Raw genomic sequence first — 17,629 nt, forward strand, 5'->3', positions numbered from 1 at the left:
GTAAAAAAATTATGTGTAAGAGAGAAATGTAGTAAATCAAGAATAAAATTAATCAAATCCAAATCAAAATTGGTCATATTTAAGAAGGACCTCGATGCCGCGATCCCATGGTCATGATGTATAGAGGTGTAAAGCGACTCAACATCGCATGTCACAAGGAACATATCTTGCTCAAGCTCGACATCATTCAATCTTCTGAGAATATCTGACGTATCACGAATAAAGGATGGCAATGTTTCAACACATTTCTGTAGATAAAAATCTATAAACCTACACACCCCCTCACAGAGTCCACCAATCCCAGAAACTATAGGCCGCCCCGGTGGGTTACAAGCATCTTTATGTATCTTAGGGGTCATATAGAACGTAGGGATAATTGGTGAGTTATTAATCAGTCCATCCAACATTTTTTTTTAGAAACAATTCCCTGCTCAAAACCATGTTGGAGTAACGCGTCCAAATCATTTTTAAATTTATTAAGGGGATTGCTATCCAGTTTAGCATAGCAGTGTTTAGTATGGAGTTGTTTAAAAGCCTCACGCTCATACATATCTACAGGCCATAACACAACATTTCCCTCCTTATCCGCAGGCTTGATGACAAGGTGCTTCATTTTCTTAAGTTCCTGAATTGCCCTATTCTCAGCGGCAGATAGATTATGCCTAGAGACATCCTCTGGTAGTAATGAAATGTCTTTTTTCACCAATTTGACAAAAATGTCAACATTGGGACTTACACCTGAAGGGGGGAAATGTTGTGAACGGCCGTGCAGATAAGTAGGAAAGCGTTCACTGCCCTCTTCCCTTTGTTCATCTAGAAGGGATTCCAAATCCGCTAAAGCCTGTTGTTCTATATCTGTGGGGAACAAATTTTTGGACTGGTTAGCAAAATACTTCTTGAACGACAACTTCCTAGCAAACAATTCCAAATCTTTCACCATTGTGAAGTAACTAAATCTAGCTGATGGAGAGAAAGAAAGTCCCCTTTCCAACACCTTAATTTGTGCACCAGACAATTGTGTATCTGAAAGGTTTATTACCTTAAGATTATTTACATTCTCTTGTTTCTCTTGTTGTAGTTGCGTGTTTGAATATGGGGGAACGGAGTTGCGGGTTTGTGGGTTTGCTGTTCCGAATTGTTTCCTTCTTTTGGCCCACCCCGTTTGCCTAAAAAAGGTTCGCCACATGATTCCTCAGATCTAAGTGACGTCACAGATGATGATCGTGACACTGGCTTCCGTTGAGCCTTGTTATATTGCCAATAGATCCTATTGGTTGAATAATCTTGCAGATCTTGCTGAAATTTACGAACCTTTAATTCCTGTATTTCCTTTTCCCACTTATTCAACTCGATATCCAATTCTTTATCAAATTTATTACAATCTTCAATTGATAGCACGTTCTGGATTTTGCTTCTCAGAGTATCAATCTCTCCTTCTATACTATCCAACGATTTACGATCCGCACCAATGAGTAACTCCAGCAGCGTACGTGAACATTTGTTGAGTGACTCCTCCCATTTGCTGGTAAAGGTTGGGTCACTACTGTCTAAAGTGGGGTAGATCTGGACCCTTAAACCCCTAGGGATGATGTCCTTTTGTAAATAGTTTTCTAATGCTGCCTTATTCCACCACACCTTAGTGCGTTTGTGGAGTAAATCTTTAATGTTGAGCTTCAAATCCTTAACATCTCTGTTGTCTGTCTCTGCTGTGCTTTGCTCGCCAAATAGAGACCCCAATTGGGACATCCAATTTTTATCCCGTTTCCTAAAGTCCATGTAGTCGGTACTAGAGGCATCTGTAAACACAGACAGTATTATACATACCACCAAGAGAATTCCTCTATAAATGGATAACAATGAACCTCTCCACAAATCAACAACCGGAACCAATAGAGATAGTGAAGCAAACACACGATCAATATATAAAAAACAAAACCAATTTTATTAATAGTATTACCAAAAACATACAATAACAATTACGATAAAGAATCACATATATATATATATAATCAGATTTAAATAACCACATATAAATGATTACAACAGAGATACAGTACCAAAAACTCTGCTGCCCATGGACTATGCTATATAACAACAGAGACACACAATACTGGGGCCACCACCGCCATCCATACTAATGGAACATAATGTCTATAGTGACACAGATAATAATAAAGGTGCGGTAAAAGATCTCCTTAAACATAATAATAGGAGATGGGTCATATCATGTGTAGTCAGTCACTAATATAGTAGCAATGTCTAACCTAAAATAGATCAGCATACATCAGTACCATAAAAAAATATACATACGCCAAAAGTAGGCCAGTGACCATAAATAATGTCAAAATAATATGCGCCCATTACCTGCAGCCATCGCATAGATAGATCAGCGGTGCCCAGATGAACCCCGACGCGCGTTTCGCTGTACCTGCAGCTTCGTCAGGAGGTAACAATCCGTGTGTATGGCGTCTGTTATATACCGGCTAGAATTACTTACAGATGCGCCTTTTCTGGGGTGGGTGGGGGCAGATTTTTTTTTTCAGCCAGGGGGTTCCTATAACCATGGTCCCTCTCTAGGCTATTAACATCTTCCCTCAGTCACTGGCTTTCTCGCTCTGGCGGAGAAAATTGCGCAGGAGCCCACACCAGTCTTTTCCGTGATTTAACCCTTTAATTTAAACACCTACAACTCCAAAATTTTTCACACACACACTATTAACATTATTAGTGAGGGACATATAAAAATCTAACTGTTCTGCAATGGTTTACTGTATGTAAAGCATGTCTCATATTCTGTCGGGTTCTGCAATGATTTTACAGAACCTGACAATTGAATTATCAGCTATTCTGCTATTTAACTCTCTATGAAATATAAATATATATACACTGTATTTAATGTGTGTCAATTATATATATATATATATATATATATATATATATATATATATATATATATATATATATATATATATTGTCGGGATCACACTCAGTCGGAGCAGCCTTTGGTAGTGTGGAATCACCAGAAATAATACACAAGACACGTCTTGTATAGTGTATCACTGGGAAGTCTCTGAAGCACGCCTGCCTTCAATGTGCTATCCCTTCTTTATATACAGGTCCTTCTCAAAAAAATAGCATATAGTGTTAAATTTCATTATTTACCATAATGTAATGATTACAATTAAACTTTCATATATTGTAGATTCATTATCCACCAACTGAAATTTGTCAGGTCTTTTATTGTTTTAATACTGATGATTTTGGCATACAACTCCTGATAACCCAAAAAACCTGGCTCAATAAATTAGCATATCAAGAAAAGGTTCTCTAAACGACCTATTACCCTAATCTTCTGAATCAACTAATTAACTCTAAACACATGCAAAAGATACCTGAGGCTTTTATAAACTCCCTGCCTGGTTCATTACTCAAAACCCCCATCATGGGTAAGACTAGCGACCTGACAGATGTCAAGAAGGCCATCATTGACACCCTCAAGCAAGAGGGTAAGACCCAGAAAGAAATTTCTCAACAAATAGGCTGTTCCCAGAGTGCTGTATCAAGGCACCTCAATGGTAAGTCTGTTGGAAGGAAACAATGTGGCAGAAAACGCTGTACAACGAGAAGAGGAGACCGGACCCTGAGGAAGATTGTGGAGAAGGACCGATTCCAGACCTTGGGGAACCTGAGGAAGCAGTGGACTGAGTCTGGTGTGGAAACATCCAGAGCCACCGTGCACAGGCGTGTGCAGGAAATGGGCTACAGGTGCCGCATTCCCCAGGTAAAACCACTTTTGAACCATAAACAGCGGCAGAGGCGTCTGACCTGGGCTACAGAGAAGCTGCACTGGACTGTTGCTAAGTGGTCCCAAGTACTTTTTTCTGATGAAAGCAAATTTTGCATGTCATTCGGAAATCAAGGTGCCAGAGTCTGGAGGAAGACTGGGGAGAAGGAAATGCCAAAATGCCTGAAGTCCAGTGTCAAGTACCCACAGTCAGTGATGGTGTGGGGTGCCATGTCAGCTGCTGGTGTTGGTCCACTGTGTTTCATCAAGGGCAGGGTCAATGCAGCTAGCTATCAGGAGATTTTGGAGCACTTCATGCTTCCATCGGCTGAAATGCTTTATGGAGATGAAGATTTCATTTTTCAGCACGACCTGGCACCTGCTCACAGTGCCAAAACCACTGGTAAATGGTTTACTGACCATGGTATTACTGTGCTCAATTGGCCTGCCAACTCTCCTGACCTGAACCCCATAGAGAATCTGTGGGATATTGTGAAGAGAAAGTTGAGAGACGCAAGACCCAACACTCTGGATGAGCTTAAGGCCGCTATTGAAGCATCCTGGGCCTCCATAACATCTCAGCAGTGTCACAGGCTGATTGCCTCCATGCCACGCCGCATTGAAGCAGTCATTTCTGCCAAAGGATTCCCGACCAAGTATTGAGTGCATAACTGAACATTATTATTTGATGGTTTTTTTGTTTGTTATTAAAAAACACTTTTATTTGATTGGATGGGTGAAATATGCTAATTTATTGAGACAGGTTTTTTGGGTTATCAGGAGTTGTATGCCAAAATCATCAGTATTAAAACAATAAAAGACCTGACAAATTTCAGTTGGTGGATAATGAATCTATAATATATGAAAGTTTAATTGTAATCATTACATTATGGTAAATAATGAAATTTAACACTATATGCTAATTTTTTGAGAATGACCTGTAGCTGTTTCAGTAGGTTTAGTGGTTATACAAGTTTTGCATGTTTAAACAAAGAGACAAAACAGGAAAGAAAGAAAAGATAAGAAAACATTTTCGTGGGCGGCAGTTTCACAACAAACAGTACAAAGGCAATTCCACAGACAAGAAAAACAGGATTTCATACTATAGCTAAAATGTCCTTGAATGGACAGGTCAATATTTATCACAAATTCTTTTTTTTTATTTTTGTTCATTGAGGTAATCATTTTTGTTCTGCTCTTCACAATCCCCCCTTTGACATATTCCATTCAAAACCTTGTCGATCATTTTAGTCATTCTTTTTGTGATATTACAAAAAAAAACTTTATATTCTCGCATCCATTACACAAAATTTATTTGTGCATACCGAGATACCCTTGAGTACAACCTTGAATAATACATATATAATTACAATAACCATAACTGTATGTATTAGGCTTTGCATAATCCCGGTAACCCACCCACCGATCCCTCTGAACCAGTTGGCCGGGTTAAGAAAAGAAAAGGTATACTTGTGGCTGATACTGGTGAATGGGTACAGATCCAACAATCTGCCAGGGGTTGCGTATTATTTAACAAGTCATGCACTAATTTTCTATGATGTTGTACGAATCTATTGTTCAAAGGGGCTAGAGAATTCAGTCTTTCCCATGCCTCCGTTGAGGTTAACATTATTAACATCAATATCATGAGTCTTATACTGCTTTTTTGCAATGGCTTGCATGTATCCATGATGCCTTTCCTTCAAGCTTGACTGCTGTTGGAGTTGTTAACAGGACTTGGAAAGGTCCGTCAAATCTCGGTTCCAGAGTCTTTCTGGTGTGTCTTTTCACGTAGACTTGATCACCAGGTTCCAACTTGTGGCCTCCTTCGAGATTTTCTGGATCTGGAAGGGAAGCAAAAACTTGCGAATGCACTTTAGTTAAACGTTTTTGTAATTCTTGTACATAAGCAGTTAAAGTCTCAGTATTCAACATCAGTTGTTGTGGAAAATAACAACCCAAATTTGCTACTCTACCAAAAAGAATCTCATGTGGTGACAGCTTAGCCTTCCCCCTTGGGGTGTTTCGGATGGAATACAGGGCAAGTGGTAGACACTCGGTCCAAGGCTTTCCTGTTTCTGCCATGGCCTTCTGGATTTTTAATTTTATTGCCCCATTTAATCTTTCCACTTTACCTGAACTCTGTGGATGATATGGAGTGTGAAACTGGTTTTCTACTCCCAACATTTTCATAACATTCTGGAATATTTCCCCAGTAAAATGGGTACCTCTATCTGACTCGATCACCTCAGGCATGCCGTAACGGGGTATCAGTTCATGTGCTATTTTAATGGCAGTAGTTTTTGCTGAGGCTTTACGAACTGGATAAGCCTCTGGCCACCCTGAGAACATGTCCACACACACAAGCACATATTCGTATCCATTGTACCTAGGAAGTTGGATGTAGTCGATCTGGAGTCTTTGAAAGGGATACAGTGGTCTTACATGATGCTTGGTTGGGGTTTTAATGGCCTGACCTGGATTGTGTGCCAGGCATATAGCGCATGCAGCACACATGTTCCGAGCAAAATTACCAAAGCCTGGAGCCAACCACCTTTCTTTTACCTTGAGCGTCATACCATTTGCCGACACATGCGTGGGTAGGTGGAGGTCACTTGCCACTGCGGGGTACCAGGCTCTGGGTAAACACAACAAAGTTCCTTTTTTCCATAATCCTTGCTGATCTTCTGCTCCTTTTTTCTGCCACTGCCCTCGTTCTTCGTCGTCTACCTGTTTCTGAGCTTCCTTCAATCTTTCCTCATCATCTTCAGAGCTATCTAGTGTGTGGGCATGATGTAAGGGTTTACGTGCTGCCTGTTTTGCTGCCTTATCGGCTTTATCGTTCCCCCTGGCTTCCTCGGTGTCGAGTCTCACATGTGCAGCTACCTTTATCACCGCTATTTCTTTAGTTTCTTGTGCTGCCTCCAGAATCTGTCTAATGAGGGAGGCATGTTTAACAGGTTGGCCTGAAGCAGTCATATAACCTCTGGCTCTCCATATTACGCCAAAATCGAAAATAATGCCATGTGCATATCTAGAATCAGTGTATATGTTTGCTGTCTGATCTTTGGCTATTTTTAGAGCTTCAACTAATGCCGTAAGTTCTGCTTCTTGTGCAGACTGATTAGCAGGGAGAGGTTCTGCTTTCAGCACTTCATGCTGAGTTACTACCGCATAACCTGTATGAAATTGTCCATTCATATCTGCATATCTACTGCCATCTATGAAAAGTTCAAATGTAGCATTACAGAGTGGCTTGTCACGTACATTACATAAGCCCTGAGTCTCTTGTTCCATTAATTGTACACAATCATGCATTGACTTTGATGGGTCAAAGGAGTTGGAGAGTGCAGTTGCAGTTTCCTCAGGTATGGTACCCCCCTCAGACTCTAAAGGGAGCAAAGACGCGAGATTAAGAGTCTGAATCCTGGCAAAGGAAATGTTGGGCGGCAGTAGTAGGGAACATTGGAGACGGAGGTGTCTGGCCATTGAAATATGTTTAGGTTGGACCTGGTTAAGAATGCCATGTACATCATGAGTGGTCTGAACTAGAAGTGGCTGATCAAGAACAATCTCAGAAGCTTTATCTAATAACAGTGAAATTGCGGCTACTACTCTTACACAAGAAGGTGCGGCTCTAGCTACAGGGTCCAGATGAGCTGATATGTATGCCACAGGTCTCTGTTTGTTTCCATGTTTTTGTGTGAGCACCCCTGTAGCATGTGAGGATATCTCAGCTGCCATCAATTGAAAAGGTTTAGTGTAGTCTGGGAGTCCCAAAGCCGGAGCTGATACCAGTGCTGTTTTCAAAGAGGAAAATGACTGTTTAGCCTCTTCACTGAGTGAATATGGTGTGTTGGCAATACAGTCATATAAAGGCTGCATGAGTTGACTTGCATGTATGATCCACTGTCTACAGTGTGAAACAATACCTAGGAAAGCACGCAGCTGTTTGTGATTCCTGGGTTCAAGCATGTTACGTATGGCTTCCGTACGTTGAGGTGTGAGGTGTCTGATGCCCTGTGATATGCAGTGACCTAAAAACACGACTGTTTGTTGACAAGCCTGGAGTTTCTGTCTATTTACTTTACAGCCTTCTTGCGCTAGGAAAATTAAGAAATTAACAGTTGAGGTAACTGCCGTCTGCTCATCAGGGCAACAAATAAGTAAGTCATCTACATACTGTAGAATGACTACTCCTGGTTCTGGGATGAAATTTTTTAGCACGGTCTGCATTGCTTCAGAGTACAAAGTTGGTGAGTGTACCATACCTTGTGGCAATCTTGTCCATGCTAATTGTTTACCCTTGAATGTAAAGGCAAACAAATGCCAACAGTTCTTATGTAGTGGCACAGAAAAAAATGCGTTTGATAAGTCAATTACCGTAAAATATGCAGCAGTGCTGGGAATTTGAGACAGTAAGGTATGAGGATTCGGTACCACAGGGGTGACCGGTGCCAAAACCTTATTGATTTCCCGTAAGTCGTGCACCATGCGATATTTCACCATAGTTTCTTTGGAGGACACTTTCTTTTTAACAGGATATAAGGGTGTATTGGCGGGTGACCTGATTTCTACCAAAACACCTTGTAACACATAATCCTGAATTTGTTGAGAAATCGCCTGTTCTTGCTGGGCGCTGATGGGGTATTGCCTAAGCTGAGGTAATATGGTTCCCGGGGCAGTTTCTAACAGTATAGGAGCTACTGATAAAAATCCTACATCAGTGTCTCCTTTTGCCCATAGGCTGTCAGGAACCCGAGACAAGTCAATTTTTGCTTGTTGAGTGTAAATTTCGGGAAAATCCTCCATTGCCTGTATTCTAACATATGGTTCCAGAGTTTCTGCATCTTCAGGGATGGTCAGCATAACTGTGCCATCTTCTCTAAAATGGATGTTTGCATGCATTTTACTTAAGACATCAGTACCCAACAAGCAGGTAGGTGCACCTTTAGCAAATAAAAATTTGGATACAAAAGTTTTAGGGCCAAAGCTCACATTTAAAGGTTTTGTAAAGGGCAACGCCTGAATTTTACCATCATACCCTTCTGCATATGTAACCTTTGATGATATATTGTCAGGATATGGTAAAAAGTCCTGATTTAAAATGGAGGATGTTGCTCCCGTATCTATCAGAAAAGGTACATTTTTACCCTCAACTTCAACTTGTATTATTGGTCTTCTAGAAGGAAGAGAGACCTGCATAACTTTCAGTCATTCTGAGCTGTCTGTTTGATCAGGCACTGGGTTATTTATCCTATTTTTGGGTACAAAGGTTCCTGAATCTATGTCTGCTTTTCTCTTCCTACATTCCCTTTGGAAATGTCCTGGCTTCTTACAGTAATGACAAGTATACTTTTGATTAGCAGAGCCAGTATTAGCCTGTGCAATTCTTACTGGCTTAGAATTTTCTCTTAAGTCCATTTCTATCCCTACAGCTTTCTGTCTAGCCAGGTGTGGGTCTTCCAAGGTTCTCCAATCAGGGGTTGCGGCCTTAAGCTTTTCCTTCACTTTTGGAGACAATCCATCTATAAAGGTTTTTGTAACTAACCTCATCATTCCTGGAGCGGTTAGATCCATGCCTTCATCTCTGAAATTATTTTCTACACTTAGATAATATTCGTCTACTGATTGTCCAGATTTCTGAGCCACCACTCCCGTTGTTCCTCTCTGCCTCTGTCTCTCCCTCATGAAAACCATTAAGTGATCTACAAATTGTGTACCTGATTCTATCGTTTGTAAGGCACCATCTCCTGCTTGGGGCCTATGTACCTGTAGATTTGCTAATAGCTCCTGGAAGAGTCCAGGAGTCATTTTCATTCTACATAATTCTTCTCCATCTGCCCAAACTCCAGCGTGAGTCTGCATAATTTGCTGTATATATTGTGCAAATCTAACTGGACACTGGGTGGGATCTGGTGCGTTATGCAAGAGAGACATGCCTTCAGCGGGGGACCAAGGGAAATATTGTCGAGTTTGGTGATATCTAGTTCCCATTACTCCGTCAGCACCAGGTTCCCTAAAGGGTCTTGGTACTACCCTAACAGGGGCAAGTACAGCGCCATGTCTAGGTGTACCACAGGCTAGGCAATCATTTCTCCAGTCTGGATTTTGTTGTCCACAGTGCGGACATACCCATCCTCCTGGTCCGGCTAAACTTTGAGGTGGTGTTTGGAGAAAAGATGGGGCATGTGGGTTAAGGTATGGGGGTGGGGTATTTTTAGATTCCACATTTTGTTTTTCTCCACAGCCTGTGGGTCTAATACACCACTTTTTACTCTGTTGATTATATGTCCATCCCTCATTTTCTGCTACCCTAGAGACATCAATCAATGCTTGGATCTGATCTATCCATTTCTTGTCTCTGATTATGCCTTTTTTCCTTTCCTGAATTCCTTCCCATAGTTTTCTACTAAAAGCTTCTGCCCTAGTAACTCCAAACTTACTAAAAATCTTTTTCAGCCCCTTAGTGGCATCTTCACCACTTCTCTCCTTTATGATAGTATAGATATCTAATTCTTCTGGTTCCGACTTTGTTTGCTTATTCCCCATTTTCTTATCCTGAGCTTTCTTGCCCTAGGTGGCGTTTGGGTATGAGAATACCTCGTTACCTTCTTCCTAAGGAGCTAGGATGTCTTTTTCTTGCCCTAGGTGGCGTTTGGGTATGAGAATACCTCGTTACCTTCTTCCTAAGGAGCTAGGATGTCTTTTTCTTGCCCTAGGTGGCGTTTGGGTATGAGAATACCTCGTTACCTTCTTCCTAAGGAGCTAGGATGTTTAAACTGTGTTGATGTAAGAAAATCCTGATTCCTACACCTATAGCAAACAACACAAATGCAACCAGACAGAAAAAGAAAAAGAACATACAACGTATCTTGTCCCAGGCTAATTTATCTGTCCTGGGCTTATACTATCACATACAACGTATTCTTGTCCCAGGCTAATTTATCTGTCCTGGGCTCATACTATCATACACTTATCCGTCACCAGGTTTTTGTCAAAGACAGGATCAGAGATTGAACATAGGCGCGGAGGTCTCCCCGAAAGGACGCAACCACGTTGCCCAGTGGGACAGTCACTTCTTCTGTTTCAACCCCCTGGGCGGCTTATAGGGCTATTCCCAACTTCCACACACCTTCTATTCACATTCACTCTCATTCAATGCCGTACTCCGTGAGGTGATCAATTCCTAAATAGTTCAAGAACCCGAGCTATAGGTATCCTCCTCTACTAGAACTACCCACTAAAGAACACGACACAGAAAATCTTACGGACAGTGCAGGGCAGATATAAGAGATCTAACAGTGTCTCTTACCTGGCCAGGTTTTTGTTCATCTGCCGTCCATTATCCCAGATTCTCTTTTCGTTCGTATTCTGCCGGTGTTCTTGAAGGAATACACAGACCTCGGGTCCCTGTTCAGGCGCCAGGAAATGTCGGGATCACACTCAGTCGGAGCAGCCTTTGGTAGTGTGGAATCACCAGAAATAATACACAAGACACGTCTTGTATAGTGTATCACTGGGAAGTCTCTGAAGCATGCCTGCCTTCAATGTGCTATCCCTTCTTTATACAGCTGTTTCAGTAGGTTTAGTGGTTATACAAGTTTTGCATGTTTAAACAAAGAGACAAAACAGGAAAGAAAGAAAAGAAAAGAAAACAGTTTCGTGGGCGGCAGTTTCACAACAAACAGTACAAAGGCAATTCCACAGACAAGAAAAACAGGATTTCATACTATAGCTAAAATGTCCTTGAATGGACAGGTCAATATTTATCACAAATTCTTTTTTTTTATTTTTGTTCATTGAGGTAATCATTTTTGTTCTGCTCTTCACAATATATATATATATAACATTTATTTGATCTATTCTGTTTTAACCTGTCAGTGTGATTTTACTGTACACCGCACTGAATTGACGGCTTTTCTATAGAACACCAGTGCATATTATTTGCAAGTCACACTGATGGTCCATGTGGTGTGCGAGTTTTTCTCGCACCCATAGACTTTCATTGGCGATTCTCGGCCGAGATACGCTGACAATCACAGCATGCTGCGATTTCCCTCGCACATATAATACGGGCGAGAAAATATCGGATGATGGGAGCTGCCCCATAGATTAACATTGGTCCGAGTGCTATGTGATTTTTTTTTTTATCGCATAGCACTCGTCCGTATTAAGGTCTAGTGTGACTCCGGCCTAAAAGTAAATAAATTTGGGGCTAAAGCAACATTTTAGAGGTACCATGTTTTTTTTTCAATCCAATTTGCATTCATTTCTGTGTAGCACCTGAAGGTTTAAAACATTTCCTGACAGCAGCTTTGAAGTTTTTGAGGGATGCAGTTTTGAAAATGATATAACTTTTTTGCAGTTTCCAATATACAGGCTTTTCAAAGTCCATTTAAATCTCAATAGGTCCCTAAAGAAACAGGTTTTGTAAATGCGTGGTAAAAATAGAACTTGCTGCTGAACTTTTAACCCCTCTACCATCCGAACAAAATAAAATGACATTTGAAAAATTGTGCAGCAGTAATGTGGACATATGAGAAATGTTATTTATTAATAATAATAGTTATATTAATTGTTATCAATGTTCAGCATGACTGACTGGTTTAAGGATATCAAAATGAAAAGTTTGGCATTTGCAATTTTTTTAAGTTTTTTGCTAAAATTCCAATATTTTCACAAATTTATGCAAAACATATCGACCGAAATTTACCACTAACATAACATAAAGTACAATGTGTCACGAAAAAACATTCTTAAAATCATCGGGATACGTTTAAGCATTCCAGAGTTATTACCACGTGAAGTGACACTGGTCAGATTTAAAAAATTTGGCCTGGTCATTAACGTCAAAATCAACTCTGTCACTAAGGTTTTAAAGGGTAAATATATAAATGGCACCAGGCAACACCAAATGTCCTACTATATCCTAATGTATTATCCTAATGTGATACATCTGCCTATGCACCCTGGGAGGTTTGCACCCTATTGCCGGCGTCACACTAGGCGTAAGACCATAGGTCCGTTTTTTACGGCCGTAATACACAGAAATGTTACCAAAATAGTGATCCGTATGTCATCCGTAGGCAGGGTGTGGCAGCGTATTTTGCGCATGGCATCCTCCGTATGTAATCCGTATTGTATCCGTACTGCGATATTTTCTCGCAGGCTTGCAAAACCGACATCTAATGGATTTATGGGCTCAAATGTTCGTTAAAACATACATACAGTATATATATATATATATATATATATATATATATATATATGTCATTGAGACACACACACATATATATATATATATATATATATATATATATATATATATATATATATATATATAGAGAAAAAATTAGAACAGCATCATATTACCAAACTTGTGGTGCAAAGCTTTCCAAACCAATATTCAAATGGTTCCAATAATATAAGAAAAAAGGAAAACAGCACACAAAAAATAGAAAAAAGTGGGCTTTAATGCCTGGACGGCGTGGCAACGTTTCGGATTTCCAATCCTTTTTCAAGCAGTGAACATACAAATGAAGTGGGTATATATAGATAATACATATGTTCTCTATTAATCATCATTAAAATAATATTTACATTTCTGACAATAGTGCTAATGAGTTTCATATCCAAATAAAGTGCATCAGTGTCAACGTGCATATCTCTCCAAAATACTATTAGGACAATAACCATCATGTACAGTGCACCATATATATCACATAAATATCATAATAAGCAATTAGACCTACACAGATGTCCCAATCTAATACATAATTAAGCAGACAGCACACTTACAGGCAAATCGCCGCTTGTGTACAATTCTCGGCGTCTTCCTGGAGTCACTGCGCATGTCTATGGCATTTCACCCAAGACGCATAGCATTGTGGTCAGCGCCTGCGCACTAGTGCTCCGAGGACCTCGGCGCCATTTTGGAAAAGGGAATAACCTTGATTTCAAAGGAAAACAGGAGAACTCTGCAATTTCATAGCGAATTTCTGTATTCAAAACAGCGCTAGCCACATAAGTGTCTTATGAGTATATCAATATAAAAGATCACAATGTAAATTTATTGAGTTAAAGTAAGTGCTATTGGCTGTATATTAGGACGCACCCACAATGTCTTACTAAAAAAGGCTTAATCGTATCATATTTACATAATGGTCCGGACATAAGTCCACAAGGGATCCAAACAATTCACCCTACCTCAAGGGATATTATAAGTCAGGACTCAAATATAAAGAGGTAATAATCCTCCAATGTTCTCATATACCCTTAATTGCTAAGACCATAGTAAACATTTATCGTGATACTATCAACCAATAAACCATAAAGACAGGTGAGTGCCATCCATATATTTATTGAAACTTTTTGCAGAGTATTCATTTTGAAACAGGAAAATTGCAAAGGGACATCATTTTCCATGCAAGATGTATCTTTCCCTTCATAGATTGGGACATCTGAAAAAAATGTAAAAAATTAAAAACAATTTTCCCACATACAATGAAAAGAGAAAATTTACCAAATTTTACAGGACTTGATTCGTTTTAAAATCTACATTTAATCCAAATGGTTTTAGTGTATTGAGTTTCACAATCCATTCTAATTCCCTCCTTTTAAGTAGTCGCACGCGATCTCCCCCTCTTCTCTGAGGAGGAATCATGTCAATGATACGAAATCGTAGTTGTTTTTCTGTGTGCGATTTCTCTACAAAGTGCTTGGAAACAGGCAAACCCATACGCCCCTTCCTTATGGTATGTCGGTGTTGATTGATACGAGTTTTAAAATCACAAGTTGTTTCACCGACATACCATAAGGAACAGGGGCACTGCAACAGGTACACAACAAATTCAGAATTGCAAGTCAAGAAATACTGTATTTTAAATTTTTCTTGAGTAATAGGATGAAGAAAACTTGATCCTTTAAGCATCAGGGAACAGTTGACGCATGATAGACATGGGAAACATCCTTTCCTATCTTGACCGGATATAGTTGTTTGGCCGGACTTTCTAAGGGGTCCAATGTCAGATTTGACTATAGTGGAACCAATAGTGCGGTTACGTTTGTAAGAGAATATTGGAGGATTGGAGAATTCTGTCACATGTGGTAAACATTTGGACAACATTCCCCAATGTTTATATATAATTTTTGAAATTTTGTTACTCTCTTCGCAGAAAGACGTCACAAATGGTATACGTTTCAGTTCTTTTTTGGAGTGCTTTTTTTGAAGAAGGTCATCTCTTTTTAATAAATCCACTTTACTTTTTTGTATTTTTAAGAGGTTTTTTGGATAACCTCTATCTGAAAATTTTCTTAGGGTATTTTCCATAGATTCTTTTAAAGACTCCTCCCCACTCTCAATTCTTTTAACCCTAATTAGTTGACTCAAGGGGATCGACTCTTTTATTTTTTTCGGATGTTGACTATTAAAGAGAAGTAGGTCATTTTTGTCAGTCATCTTAGAATACAGTTGAGTGGTCAATCTATTATTGTCAATTTTCACATTCACATCCAAAAACTGAATATCTGTATTTGAATGTACCAAGGTGAACTTGATTGTATCATCAACCGTATTTAAGTATTGATGGAACTCAATCAGTGTATCCTCCGGGCCAGTCCAAATCAGAAAGATATCGTCTATGTATCTCCACCACGCAGCAACATAACTGAAGTGGGGAGATACATAGACGAAATCTTCCTCGAGGGTGCTCATGACAATATTAGCATAAGCTGGCGCCATATTAGCGCCCATGGCAACTCCTCGCAATTGAAAATAATAAACATCTCCAAACAAAAAGTAGTTCTTGGTCAATATTAATTCAAGCAGTTGTAAAACAAACATTTTAGTGCCCTCAGAATATTGGGTGTTCTGCAGCTTCCTACTGACTGCCTTCAAGCCTTTATTGTTTTCAATCGACGTATATAAGGATATTACGTCGAACGAAGCCAATATGACTTCAACCGTCACTTCAATCCCACCAATCTTTTCAAGGAAATCTGTGGTATCCCTCACAAAGGACTCTGTATGATTAGCGATTGGATTTAAGATCTTATCCAAAAAGATCCCAATGTGGGAAAGAATGGAATCGCAGCCTGAAACAATAGGCCTGCCCGGAGGGTGCACGAGAGACTTATGTATCTTAGGTAGTATGTACATCACAGGAGTGATGGGAAATTTAACTGTCAAAAAATCAAATATATCTTGGTCAATAATTTGCATATTCAGGGCACCATCCAAAATGGATTTAATGTCCCTCGCAATGTCAAATTTTGGGTCATGGGTAAGTCTCTCGTACACCTCCGGGTCAGCCAACCTGTCTGTTAATCTCATCAATATAATCTTTCTTATTCATGATGACGACCGCGCCACCTTTATCTGCACTTTTGACGATTATTTCGTCATCATGCGCCAACTCATATAGAGCCTCCATTTCACCTGCTGTCATGTTTGGGTACAAAAATTGGTTAGTACATTCTTTTTTTAACTTTTCTATATCATGATTGACGGCCAAAATGAAGGCTTCAATAACAGGTGAATTATCTGGTGGGATAAAGTGACTAGTTCTCTTCAAATTTAGTTGTTGTAAGCTTAAATTGCAGCTAAGAGGTTTCTCTATATTAGGCTTATTCCAAAACCACTCTTTGAGTTTGATAGACCTGAAGAATTGCTGGAAGTCCATATTAAGTTGGAACCAATCCACATGTGTGCTTAGTCCAAAGGATAACCCCTTATTCAAAACCGATACCTGATTTTCAGTGAGGATCTTACTTGAGATATTTACAATTAAGTCTGTTCTTTGCTCCTTGTTGTCATCTGTTTCTCTACGGGTGACTTGTTTTTCCCTTTTCTCTCTTTTCTGTTGTCGCCGATGCTTTTTTCCTCCCCTTTTCCTGCTGTTTTCATTTTTTCTTTCATAGGGTCCATTCCTAGAAAAATCAACATGAGGTAACAAATTTTCATTATAAAAACAATTCAGTCCATTTTTCAATGTCCAGTAACCTTTTTTCCTCCAATTGCCTGCATTATCTCTTTGCCAATTATAAATGTTTCCATCTTTGTAATCGTCCATATCACGGTTCCATTTTCTACGTTTTACATCCTCTAGTTCAAGACGCAACTTGTCAATTTTGACATTTACAGAATCTTTAAAATTAGTCCATTCTTCCTCTCCCATCAGACCTTTGAGTTCCGTTTCCACCAATGATATATCACACTTCAATTTTTTTGTTTCCTGCTGCAGATACTCAATATTCAGGAGGATTATGTCCAAGCCATATTTATTTGAGATCATACCAAATTTAATGCAAAAAGACGTATCACTTAGCATAAGATTAGGACGGATATTAGAGCGAAGACCTCTAGGGATTTTTTTAACCCTATAGTATTCACTAAGGGTTACCAGATGTAATTGAGCTGTAGTTAATTTTCTTATAGTATTTTCATATTTCATTTTCAAGTCATATAACGATGGTGTACTTAAGAAAGTGGCATTACTTTCCACCCCCTCAAGTATCCTTTCCCCATCTTCATTAGTGTATGCAAAAACCCCCGAATCAGGCATAGCTTTTTCCATAGCCCACACTGGAAAATATACAAAGCAAAAAGTACTCAAAAAATAAGTCCAAAACAATAATGAGCAAATAAAGATGGTAGAAAAAATAATCCGATGCAAATTTCTACAGAACATAGTATAGAGAAAAAATTAGAACAGCATCATATTACCAAACTTGTGGTGCAAAGCTTTCCAAACCAATATTCAAATGGTTCCAATAATATAAGAAAAAAAGGAAAACAGCACACAAAAAATAGAAAAAAGTGGGCTTTAATGCCTGGACGGCGTG

At 39.4% G+C, this 17,629-nt stretch overlaps 1 protein-coding gene and 1 long non-coding RNA gene across 2 annotated transcripts in view; one reads left to right on the forward strand and one right to left on the reverse strand.

Moving 5' to 3' along the window:
* The window catches only part of CORIN (corin, serine peptidase), a 649,735-nt gene that overhangs the window by 42,444 nt on the left and 589,662 nt on the right, over window positions 1-17,629 (forward strand). The window lies entirely within an intron of this gene.
* Window positions 14,128-17,206, reverse strand: LOC138658312 (uncharacterized). The gene is made up of 2 exons (XR_011317440.1): window positions 16,570-17,206; window positions 14,128-14,247 (listed from the first exon to the last, which is right to left on the reverse strand). It is a non-coding gene; the product is annotated as an uncharacterized lncRNA (long non-coding RNA).

The sequence above is a fragment of the Ranitomeya imitator genome, chromosome 1, assembly GCF_032444005.1.
Source record: "Ranitomeya imitator isolate aRanImi1 chromosome 1, aRanImi1.pri, whole genome shotgun sequence".
NCBI classification, from domain to species: Eukaryota; Metazoa; Chordata; class Amphibia; order Anura; family Dendrobatidae; genus Ranitomeya; species Ranitomeya imitator.